The 12,500-nt window shown below is 42.9% G+C and overlaps 1 protein-coding gene across 2 annotated transcripts in view; it reads right to left on the bottom strand.

Moving 5' to 3' along the window:
* LOC143295812 (CB1 cannabinoid receptor-interacting protein 1-like) overlaps positions 1 to 11,169 on the bottom strand; it is a 35,989-nt gene extending 24,820 nt beyond the window's left edge. The window contains exons 1-2 of one of the 2 annotated variants that reach the window (XM_076607445.1): positions 11,078 to 11,169; positions 7,647 to 8,439 (exon numbers count right to left, since the gene is read on the bottom strand). The gene's annotated coding sequence lies outside the window, so the exon portion shown is untranslated. Of the gene's footprint in view, positions 1 to 174; positions 581 to 7,646; positions 8,440 to 11,077 lie in introns of those variants that run through there. The other variant, XM_076607448.1, reaches the window with a different exon arrangement.
* Between the last annotated feature and the right edge of the window lie 1,331 nt (positions 11,170 to 12,500).

Here is a 12,500-nt window from a genome sequence, read left to right as displayed (position 1 = left end):
AATTCTTCTATTTCAGCACACACTGACGTTGTTACCAACCTCAATTCAATGCAGATGATAGAGAAGAGAAAGCGAGACACACACACACACACACACACACACACACACACACACACACACACACACACACACACACAACCTCCATTCCGCCCACTCTCGTTACTTACTACCTACCTCTTCACAGACACACACCCACACACCCACAGATCCGACAACACCGAAACCACAACAGCGAAACAACTTGTCATCATCCCCCTCGCTCCACCACCACATCAGTGAAGCGGAGATCTTCAGCCCTTCATTCGCCTTTCCCCTCTAACAATCAGAACCCACTGAACTGTCTCCGAGCAATGAACCACCCCTCGTGATATACATCCGCCTTCAAGCCAGTAGTTCAAATGTAAATAAATGAAAGAGATTGGACACAATGATAGCGGTACTGTAGTGACAACAGACGTCCAAACACAGCGAAAGTACCGCACTTCCTCCCGGAAAAACACAAGACACGGCTTTTTCCGCATCCACTTAGCAAAGTAACATGGACTGATGAGCTATCGTTAGTGCGTGACTCTTACGTCTAGGACTGACAAGAGTAAGACTTCAACCCAACACATGCCAGGATCACATTAATTAACCTTGACCCCAGCCGAAAACAATGGCCCCGGGCTTTCTTGAGTGGTATCGTATTCCTTGGCGCTGGAATGAGTGACTGAGTCAGTCTTGTTCGGCGTATCAGTGGGTCATTCTGTATGCTGTTTCAGTGCGGGGAATGAGCCTGATAATGTAAAAGACGGAACACACACACACACACACACACACACACGCACGCACGCACGTACACACACAAACATACAGATAATTGATAGTACAGAAACCGAAAAGAAATATCTGACAGAAACAAGAGAAAAGCGCCTGTAAGCCTAGCATCAAGGACAAGAATGCATCAGAGTTAAGAACGAAGTATCCTACCAAAAGGATATACGTTTTATGTGATCATAAACAAAACAAGTATACCCATCCGAAAAAAACTGTTTATGTGATCATAAAAGAACCAAGTATCCCTACCTGATATTTTACAACCAAATACATATTACTGACAATATGTGACTACTGATAATTTATAAAAAAAAAAAAAAAAAAAAAAAAAAAAAAAAAAAAAACCTCATAAATCGGAACCAAGCTCATAAAGCAACGTATCGTTTAAAACCAGCGCTTAATGTCATGTGACAATCTTGACGGACCGAGTAAACCAAAGACCAAACGTACAGAGGAAAAGGTGGATACAAGAAAAAGTCTAAAGGACTCCACTCCTCATGAAGCGCATCCACTTTGTTTGCACTGCATGAAAGAAAATCAAACGCGGACTTCTCCCCTCCATATTCACGCACAAAAAACAAACAGAAATCATATATGGGAGCTGCCCCCCGTTCAAATATGAGTTGGATTGTTGCTTTTTGACTCACTTGTGTAAACAAAGTGAGTCTATGTTTTAACCCGGTGTTCGGTTGTCTGTGTGTGTGTGTGTGTGTGTGTGTGTGTGTGTGTGTGTGTGTGTGTGTCTGTGTGTCCGTGGTAAACTTTAACATTGACATTTTCTCTGCAACTACTTTGTCAGTTGACACCAAATTTGGCATAAAAATAGGAAAAATTCAGTTCTTTCCAGTCATCTTGTTTAAAACAATATTGCACCTCTGGGATGGGCACAAAAAAATAAAAAATGAAGCCTAATTATATGCAAACTGCATTTACTGTTATATTTTTTGTATTCTCTAAACTTGGCACTTTGATCTGATATTCTGACCCAACAACTAGAGTAGTCATTATTATCATTTTTTGTTCAAACAGGAACTTCTTTTGCTAAGCATGGAAGTTTTATTTATTTTGCAAACGTTTTGGTGCAGATAGTAAAAAAGGGAAATTACTCTAATTAATGCTAGGAGAGTTAATTTGCTTTAAACTGATCTTTCTCATCTTAAACATTACATTTTGAAATTATACTCAATACATAAAAACCTTGGATTTTTTAAAAAAGTGTATCACAAGTGAGTCTTGAAGGCTTTGCCTCTCTTGTTGTTTGTTTGTTTCCGTTTTAAGAAAATAAAAGTATCCTTTGTAAATTTGGACATAATATGATAATAATGTGGAGTCTTATGACACGCCTATTTCCCCACAAAACTGCCTTTCATTAAACCGATAAGTTCAATGCAGACCCCAGACAAGGAATGTATTTCAACTTCATAAATTAAGCATTCGATACCTGACTTAAACTAACATGCTGACACACGCATGTACACACTCACAGCTACTGCTGTTACTGCTACTCACTTCCGGGTGATAAAATGACTGAAAACAGGAAAAACTGTTTCACCTCAAACACGTTCGACTTGTAATCTCTCACAGTGTCAGTAAAGTTATCAACAGTGAGAGAGAGAGAGACTGAGGGAGACAGACAGACAGACAGAGAGAGACAGAGAGAGAGAGAGAGAGAGAGAGAGAGATGTGTGTGTGCTGTCAGTAGCGGAAGAACAACAGGAACTTCTGTTCTGACTCACTGGAATGAGGCTTCGAGATCCTGTTCCCGGGATATTTCACAGACAGTGGACGAACCGTTTACAGCACGGTGACTTGCTGGGCACGAGAAACCGACAATCTTCGATGTCGGCGAGTACGTGAATAATGATAAAACAACTGATTAATGATGTAGTGTGCGGAAATGTAGCTAAACAAGAAAAACAAAAATAAATAAAGAAGTATGGTTGCTTCTGTGGATAAAAACAACAGAGAATGCGGTTGAGATGTTCTGACTGCCACAAGAAAAGTCATCATTCATGGACAAACTTGTTTTGTCATGTCTTTTTCATGTGGTAATACCTGTACAAGGCAACAATCCACAACGGGGATTCCAGCGAGTTAAAAGTACAACCTTTCCGACGTACGTGTTTTCGCTAAATCCTCTCATTAAGATATATGTGATAGTCAGTCGTGTCCAACTATGACCATCAGAACGGCAGAGGAGGTAACTGCTGTTCCGACTATTTGGGCTAGAATTTGATTATAGTGAAGAGTGTCTTGCCCAAGTTACATCCCCACTCTCTCGGCCAAGAGGGTTTTAGGACAGTCGGCGTTGGGATGGTTCCCAAAGGCCAACTAGCTCACAAGGCTGCAGCACTAAGAGCCAGTACAGTTTTGCCTCCTAGTTTGAGAGTCATAGTCCTTCACAAAAGACTAAGCTGTGAATGATTTCCCATTGACTGGAGAAACCATTGATAATACAGCTCTCATTTTGCTGTTGGCCCAAATGTAAAACTTATGTCAATCTGTGATACAAGCCGAGTGTTGGCCTCCTTAATACACGTGCAGATAGTACAGTAACCGTTTCTATTGCGGAATCACAGCTGAAAAAAAAACATTGCAGAAAAAGAAGCCGTTGAACCTAAAGTTGAAGGAAAAGATCACATCTTCAAAAGCAGAAAACTTTACGGAACTGTGAATGACGTCAAAACACCAGATAGTGACGTCTGTCTCACGGAACCTAGAACACTGGAAAATGCAGCCGCATCCCTTGCTGATCTTTAGCAAATGAAAACACCAGAAGCAGGACTGGTTTGTCTGGCGCTGCTCTTTTTGGTTCAGCTCTTAACCTCTCCAGCCAGAACCAGACTTTTCCTGTGAACTGTCCACACTCAAGACCCTTAGATTCTGGTGTTCCCCAAGTATCCGTCCTTCGACTTGTTCTTTTTTCTGCTTTATATACAACCTGTTTCATAAATTGCGTCCCATTATTCATTTTCACATCGCAATTTTTCGGACAATAACCAGATTTACAAGTCTGGTTCAATTCATCATCTTTCTGATATTATCACCTCTACTCAACGATGGAGAGAGAGTAAGAGAGAGAAAGAGTAAGAGAGACAGAGAGAGAGAGAGATTTCATGACACACACGCACACAGATACTGCTGTTTTACCACTTGTTGTTCCGCTGCCAGCAATCTCGTCCGCTAGAAGTTGCACACTGCCTCGTGCCACTCTGGACTCTCCATTCCACGTTCAAATTTTGTAGGAAATTCACAGATTCCGTCACAACACTGTGGTATACTGATTTCCAGACACATGTTCGGATGATAGCCACTAAGCAGCGTGTGTCATGACTTCAAGTTCCGTTGTCAGACTGGAGGTTGTGACCATGTACGCTGTATTCTATTCCGTGGCTGTTTTACCGTTTTGCTTTGCAACGAATCTCCATCTTTAGTGACTGAATGATGTGTATAACATTATGTGATAGTATCCTCATCTTTCCTGATTTCTTCTATGTGTAGCTTCACCTCTCTGTCAGTTCTGCCCTTTTAGACCATTCCTGACAATGTCTTCTCGGAGTGGGTGAGATGTTTGTGTTGAAGAGGTGTTTGTCACGTTCAGGGTGCCAGCATTGTTCCAATACAAAAACACAACAGGCAACAAACTGTTCTCTGCTACGAGTATTCAAAGGAACAGAATGCTAGAAACACACACTAACCCTCTCCTTGCGAATACCCTCTCTTCTCTTTCCCCATGTATCGATCAGAACAAAACAAATCTGGTACTCGTTATCTTTTTTTTTCCTGTGCGTCTGTCTGGAAATCTGGTCTGAGCGCATTACAAAATGCCATGCAACTGCAGCATTTGTATGGGAATAACTGTTCAAAAATAACTTATCTTGTGAAAAAATCCTAGCTTATTTTCTGCTTCTTCTTGTCCTCCTCCTCAGTCATCCTCCACCACCACCCCTCCCCCCGCCCCCCGCTCTCTCTCCCTCTCGAATCTTTTTTATATGTCTATATGGAAACCAACCCCTGATACAGAACAAAATGTCACGTAATATCAGTACTTGAAAGTGACAATGCATATTGCCTCGCCTTGCAATGTACTGCAACAGACTTCGTCTCCGCACCCCCCCCCCCCCCCCCCCCCCCCCCCCCCCCCACCCCCCCCACCCCCCCCCCCCCCCCCCCCGCCCCTCTCTCTCTCTCTTTATTAATGAGCAAGCACAATACGAAAGGTTGCGGTAGTATGTTTGATTAAGGTGTTGATGTGGAGCACGCACAAACACACGATGGCACTGCTACACTAGGTTACACGATGATGAGAAAGGAATCGTCTGTTCAGTTCAGCAGACTTCCTTTTATCACCCCGAGCCCCACCCCCCGGCCCCCAGCAACACCTCTTCCCTCCCCCTTCCCCCTGCAACCCCTCTCTCTCATCATATATTATTGCAGGTGATATTTTTACGTAGGCAGATTGGAATACTAGACGATGCCTAAAATCTCTCTCTCTCTCTCTCTCTCTCTCTCTCTCTCTCAAAACTAAAATAGATAGATAGATAGACAGATAGATAGATAAGCTATTGCAAGTCCACTGCCCACCCCTCTTCCACCCCAACCAACCCTTCCCCTCCCTTCACTGTAAAATGTACTCGAGCGCGCGCGCGCGCGAGGGGGAAACGATCGATGAGGTTGGTTTCTCTCGACTTCTCCGGACAGAGTAGTCAGCAGCGCCGGCTCTCCGCTGATGGCGATCGGTTATTGCCTCCACGATCCTCCAACCCCCCACACCCACCCCAACCCACTGCCTCCACAGTGCCACTCTCCTCTTCCCCGAACCCGCCTCTCTCTCTGTGTCTCTGTCTCTCTCCTTCTCTGTGGCTGACTGTCTGTCTCTCACTTCATCTCTCATCCCCCCCCCCCCCCCCCCCCCCCCCCCCCCCCCATCTCTCTCTTTCTATGAGGGCTAGATGTAAAGTAACAAACCGGTTAGATATGCTTTCTCCACTATCCTCGTAAAATAAAAATTCGTTTCGTTTCGTTTTCTCTCTCTCTCTCTCTGGCTGACTCTCATTTCACACTTCCGCCTCAACCCCTCCCCCCCCAAACCCCCACCCCTATGTCTCTCTCTCTCCTACTGGTCGATCAGCGGTCAACAGCCGCTGGAGGCGACTGTTCCTGTGAAGTCAGACAAGGGGCAGAAGAGGTTGAGAGAGGAAAGAGGCTTAACCATTTCTGTGCAGTTTGTCTGCGTCCATGTTTCCCCCGGTTCGGCATCCATCGAGTTTCCGCCGACAGTTCGATAGACGGAGGGGTAGTTTTCACGATGGTGATAGGTTAATGGCGTGATGGTGGTGGTGGTGGTGGTGGGGATAATGATAATTAAAAGGGTGATGGTAATTATGCTACCAGTCATACATTGGCAATGTCGTGTGTATGTGTGTGTGTGTGTGTGTGTGTGTGTGTGTGTGTGTGTGTGTGTGTGCGTGTGTGTGAGTGTGTGTGTGCGAGCATGTGTGTATACCTGCGTGCCAGCCTCTGTATGCCAGCACGCACTGGAACACGTGCGCGTATGAGTGTGTGTTTGTGTGTGCAAACGCACGCGCATGTCTGTGTGCGTGTGTGTGTGTGTGTGTGCGCGCGCGCGCGCGACATACCACACGCCAGTGTTTGTTTGTGTGTACATATCCATGTTCCTCCCAAGTCACGAAACTATTGCCTTGTAACAAGTGGTTGACGTGCTTCGCTCGTTAATCGTGCTGTTGTACTTTGATTGCGTACTCAAGAACTGACATTCGCGTACAAATATAGCACTGCGGTCCGCCAGTGCAGTAAAACTACCATCACAAAATAAACTGATATTTGTTTGTTTGTTAGTTTTTCATTTTGCTTCGTCAGCGATATTCGAAATGTATTAAATTAAGCTGGTGACGAAGTCCTGTATTTCGTGAGTGCGATTTTACATCTCGAGATTTGAGAGAAAATAATAATGACGATTTAGACTGAATTGAGTTTGGTTATGTATAGACCTGCACGAACGTATGAGGACATGTTAGCGAAGACACAAACGCACGTACACACGTTTGCATACACACACACTTATGATATGAAGTCATTTCAGCGACTACAGAATGTCTCTTCTAAGAAACCGTGAAAACAGCTAGTCAGACATATATATATATATACAACTGTTCTGTTGTTTTCCTTTTTTCTATTGTTGTATATATATGTTTTTTCTATTTTTGTATATATATATATATATATATATAATACACTACCAAGGCCAAAAATTGACTTATATGAGACAAGTCTTCCATACTCTGGAGAAAATATTTCTGGATTTCCTTTTCCTCAATACGAAGGCCTAATGTGAACATCAACCTCAGTGTATTAAAAAGACTACGCCATGCCCGTAATGTTAATGACAAAATGTATGCACACAAACCACTAAAACTGTAATTGTATATACATATATATATATAGATAGATAGATAGATAGATAGATAGATATATCTTAACTATTTATTTTATTTGTCTTCATTACGATTTTTCTATGATGAAAAAAATAATGATTCCTTCCTTCCCTCTCTCTCACTCCTTTCTCTTTCGCCCTAACTCTCTCATTGCCTTACAAAAAAACCCATTCTATTTCGATGAATATCATAACGAAACTTTGAGGAAATATTGCTGAAAAAACTCGCAGGCACGGAACACACAGTAGACATGACTTAGCGAGATCACAAAAAAACAAAACAAATCACACAAAAAATGACGAAAATGAAAAGGAGAGAGAGAGAGAGAGAGAGAGAGAGAGAGAGAGAGAGAGAGAGAGAGAGAGAGAGACTTACCAGCTTCTTACGGTCACGCGGCATCTGTTTAACAGCCCGCCAGACGATACTTTAAAGCACCTTCAGAACAGTGCAACACTCTGACTGCTAGACTTGTAGTCTTCCCTGTCAATTGTACTCACACACGATCGTCGCCGACGTTTGCCCATCCACTGATTATTGCTGCATACACCTTGAGGAAAAAAGGGGGGAAAAAACCTGCTCTCTTCCAATGAAAGAATTCCTTGTCATTCACATCAAGATTTCCTTGTCTTCCAAGTAGAATATATATTAACAGAATAGTAATAACAATAATTAATAAATAAAACACTTCACGTCTTCCACCTTGAAAAATAGTTGTCCTTTTTTCTTTCTTTCTTTCCTAACCACATACACTCCTGTGTCTTACGATGATCATCTCTGCCGGGAAGAATTCAACTCCTGCTTCTGTCTCTGTCTCTCTCCATAGTGGCGCACTAGACTCATGCAGTCCTGTAGCAGTGAATGTTGCACACCATCTCAGTGGTCACCGACAGGAGTAAGACAAAGTGACGACGGTGTCTCTCTTGCAGAGATACCCGGTCACTACCTCCTTCCGTCCCACGGCCCAGTACAGACAGGACTCGGCAGGCAGCGAGTACAAACGGCGCTCATCGATCTGGAATCGATCCTTCGCCTGTCGCTGGCTGCTGCTGTTGGGGAACCGGTATTATTCTGCTTTCGACTGCCAGGGCGATGCGCGTGTGTGTTGTTCAGGGGGTGGACGGGATGGGGAGGGTGTGCGGGGGGTGTCACGGGGGGGTGTGAGGTGATGCTGAAAATGAGAAGGAAGAAATCACTGGTTGAGAAGAAAAATCGTCGTTGTCATCGTCATCACCGTCAAAATCTGTTGCAGCGAGACTTTCTGATAATGCTGCTGAGCTGATAACAGTCATCATCGTCGTCGTCATCGTCATCAACGTCGTCACGTGCAGCATGAACACAATGCGTGGAGACGCTTCTTGCAGTCATTGAGTAGCGCGCGATGTATCTTTCTGAATCCGTCTGTCGATCAGTCTATTGGTCTGTATATCTTCCTCCTTCCCACTCTCTCCCTCCCTTCTGCTCTGTCTTTAACATTCGCACCCAAAGCACCAGTATCATCATAAATGTCATACAGTAAGGAAATGCATAATTCAGCTCAGCTGCTTGCAGCCCCTCTGCCTACCCTCTCTCTCTCTCTCTCTTCCTCCCTACCTCCTAAACCATTCCCCCCCCACGCCCACCACACTCCCGCCACCCACGCCCCTCTCTCTTATCTCTTCCCTCCCTATCTCCCTTCTCGTATATACATGCACAGGCCCTCATATTGTATTGTATTTCTCTTTTTTGTCACAACATATTTCTCTGTGTGAAATTCGGGCCGCTCTCTCCAGCAGTTTTTGTTGTTTGTTTTTCTATCGAAGTGGATTTTTCTACACAATTTTGCTAGGGACAACCCTTTTGTTGCCGTGGGTTCTTTTACGTGCGCTAAGTGCATGCTAGCACACGGGACCTCGGTTTATCGTCTCATCAGAATGACTAGTGTCCAGAACACCACTCTAGGTCTAGAGGAGGGGGAGAAAATATTGGCGACTGAGCCGTGATTCGAACCAGCCCGCTCAGATTCTCTCGCTTCCTAGGCGGACGCGTTACCTCTAGGCCATCACTCCACTTATACCTTTTCCAATTCCCCCTCTCTCTTCCTTCAATGCAACCTTCTACAGTAAAGGGCTTTGGCGTTTAATTCAATAAACTCTCTCTCTCTCTCTCTCTCTCTCTCCTTACCTCTTTACTCTGTCCTTTTCTATTTTTTCCCCACTTCCTCTATCCCTCTCTCTTTTCTTTTTACAATACTCTCCTCGTCCCTTCCTCTTTGTTAAGAAAAACAAATGTTTATTTTCCCACCTTTCATGTCTTTTGCTTCTTCTTTTTTTTCTTAGATATATATATATAACCATTCGAGCATTTCAACTTCATCAAGCGTAGTGGTCGCCCAGTGTACAACACATCCGGTTAGGAAGCGAGTGTCTCCGGTTCGATTCTCAGAAGTACCGGGTTTGAGTAGTCCTAGTGATAGTCCTTCGGATGAGACAGGAACTGTGTGTAGCTGGTACTTGATGCATGTTGAAAATAAAATAAATAAATGAATGAATACATAAATAAATGAATGAATAAATGCATAAATAAATAAATAGGTGAATAATTGTATAAATAGAAAAATGAATAAATAAATAAATGAATAAAACAATTAAATAGATAAAAAGAAAAATGTCTCACAAGGGAGTTGACAAACAATCCGAGGGGTAAAACATGCACATTAATAAAAGACCAAACAGAAGCAACCCTCCCACGCCCCCCCCCCCCCCCCCCCCCCCCCCCCCCCCCCCCCCCCCCCCAAAAAAAAAAGAAAAGAAAAAGAAAATATGGGTGGCCTCCTACAGTGTGCCGATGAATCTCTAGAAAAAGTAACTCGACTTGCACGCAAGGAAATCAGTCATGACTCGAAAGTCATTCAACACAAGGGAATACAATACAATACAATACAATACAATGCAATACAATACAATACAATACAATACAATGCAATGCAATGCAATTAGCTAATGGCTCTGTATTTTCGTATTCTCATAACCGACTGAAATCTGATATAGATTCAGTGCTAGTTGGTTTGTTTTGTTTTTTTAACATGCGTATCTATATTCTGGATGCCTATACACACACAAAATAAAAGCACTGAGGCACTGACACCTCAGGTATGAACATACTTTTGGCTCTGGCAAAAAACAGCAACAAAACACCGGCCACCCATCAAACTCTGTCAGGATTCGAATTCGGTGGAGGGGTGGCCTAGTGGTAACGCGCGCGACTAGGAAGCAATTGTCAACGTCAACCCCCCCCCCCCCCCCCCCCCCCCCCCCCCCCCCCCCCACCTCCCCCTCCCCCCCACACACACACCCATACCCATTCCGCACAAGATTTTGAGCGGTGGTCTGGGTGTCAGTCTTTCAGAAGAGACGATAAACCGAAGCCTTGGGTGTAGCATGCACTTAATGCAAGTAAAATGACCCACGGAAACAAAAAGGTTGTCCCTGTCTCCTGTAATTATATCCATCTAGCTACCTAGCTATTTTGTTCAATCATACTGACAGATAAACAAACGAATCTTCAAAGCCTCGTGCAGACAGTCAAACTACCTCGGCGGAGAATAATTATATAAAACACGGATTCGTGGGACTGTTTCAATTCTACCCCACATAAAATGGCAATAAACGAAACAATGCCAACCAGGAAGAACAACGAGCTAGCTAATTTGGGATTTTAAATCGTAAGATACGGAAAACAAAACAAACAAAAAAACTTTCTTTAAAAAAAAAGAAAGTAACAATAAAAAAAATAATAATAATAAAAACACACACATAAAATACACGTACCTGCGAATTATGAGAAACTGCACAGGCTAAACTGATCAGACGAGAACTCAAAATAGGCTTTAGACGCGTGTCAAGTGTGTCTCCCTCTCTTTAAAATACAAACACGGTGGGGGTTTTTGGTTTTTTTTTTTTTTTTTTTTTTTACAAATAAATCGAGACGGGTAGTGTAGAAATGAGTAAAGGCGGAAGCTATTCAATGGTAGCCAGTTGGCATACCCCGATGTAAACAACTTGAACTGGGTCCGGGTAATTGGAACAGTTATTCTGTGTGCACACTGAACAGGCGGTGTGTCACAAAGAGCACAGGCGCCTGAGGTTGATGTGTTTTTTTTTACTTGTACCCTCCCCCCCCCCCACTCTCTCTCTCTCTCTCTCTCTCTCTCTCTGTCTCTATGACTATCCCATTCTTTTGTAATTTTACAAGGATTTTTCTTTGAATGCAACTTATCTTATTGGCTCACGAGTGTAAACAAACTGACTCTGTATGTGTGTGTGTGTGTGTGTGTGTGTGTGTGTGTGTGTGTGTGTGTGTGTGTGTAATCAAGTCAGCAAGAGAGTGAGAGAGACAAAGATAGACAGACAGACAGACAGATAAAGAGAGAGAGAGAGATTTCGCGCAGCCACGTGGCACTGATCAGTAATGTTTTCCAAAGAAAAGGCCGAATACCGAATAAACAGAGTATATTCAGATAATGTCCCGAAAGAAAACTCGGCAGTCTCGCTGTCCCTGTTTATTTCATCTTTCTGTTCATTCGACAATCAGTTGACTTATCATATCTATTTAACTGTTCGTTCATTCATTTTCCATTTGTTGTTGTTTTCCGCGTTTTTTAAGTCGTTTATTCATTTATTTGTCAGTGTGTGCTTTGTAGACTCAACGGGTAAGAATGTTTCTAAAATCTTGAATATATTAGCGTCTGTATGTGCAGCCAAAGACACACACACACACACACACACACACACACACACGGTAATTCAGGAGCGACTTTTGTAATTCCTTCATTTAGAATAGAAAAATTATACTATATTGGTAGACAATATTCCATTTTCACAGCTAAACTTATAGCCATACTTATGGCCTTAAATTATATTTCAAACATTCCAAAAACTGTAAATGAAATTTTATTATGTGTAGACTCAAAGTCCGTACTACAAGCTATAGAATCTTCAAATTCAAAGAAGCGAATTGAGATGACAATGGAAATAAAACATATTATTCACCAACTGACAAAACAGGACATTAAAATAACTTTCTGTTGGGTACCTTCGCACTGTGGAATATCTTCAAATGAGTGGGTAGACCAAGCAGCTAGAAGAGCAGCACGTAATTTCGAAGGCGCAGTACAACTTGACATCCAGTTAGATCTATATAAATGCACTGGTTGTATAGAAAATGTATCTAGAAATCGATTTCAGAAATTAC

Source organism: Babylonia areolata, chromosome 21, assembly GCF_041734735.1.
Source record: "Babylonia areolata isolate BAREFJ2019XMU chromosome 21, ASM4173473v1, whole genome shotgun sequence".
In the NCBI taxonomy this organism is placed as follows: domain Eukaryota; kingdom Metazoa; phylum Mollusca; class Gastropoda; order Neogastropoda; family Buccinidae; genus Babylonia; species Babylonia areolata.
This window is presented reverse-complemented; position numbering and strand designations above follow the sequence as displayed.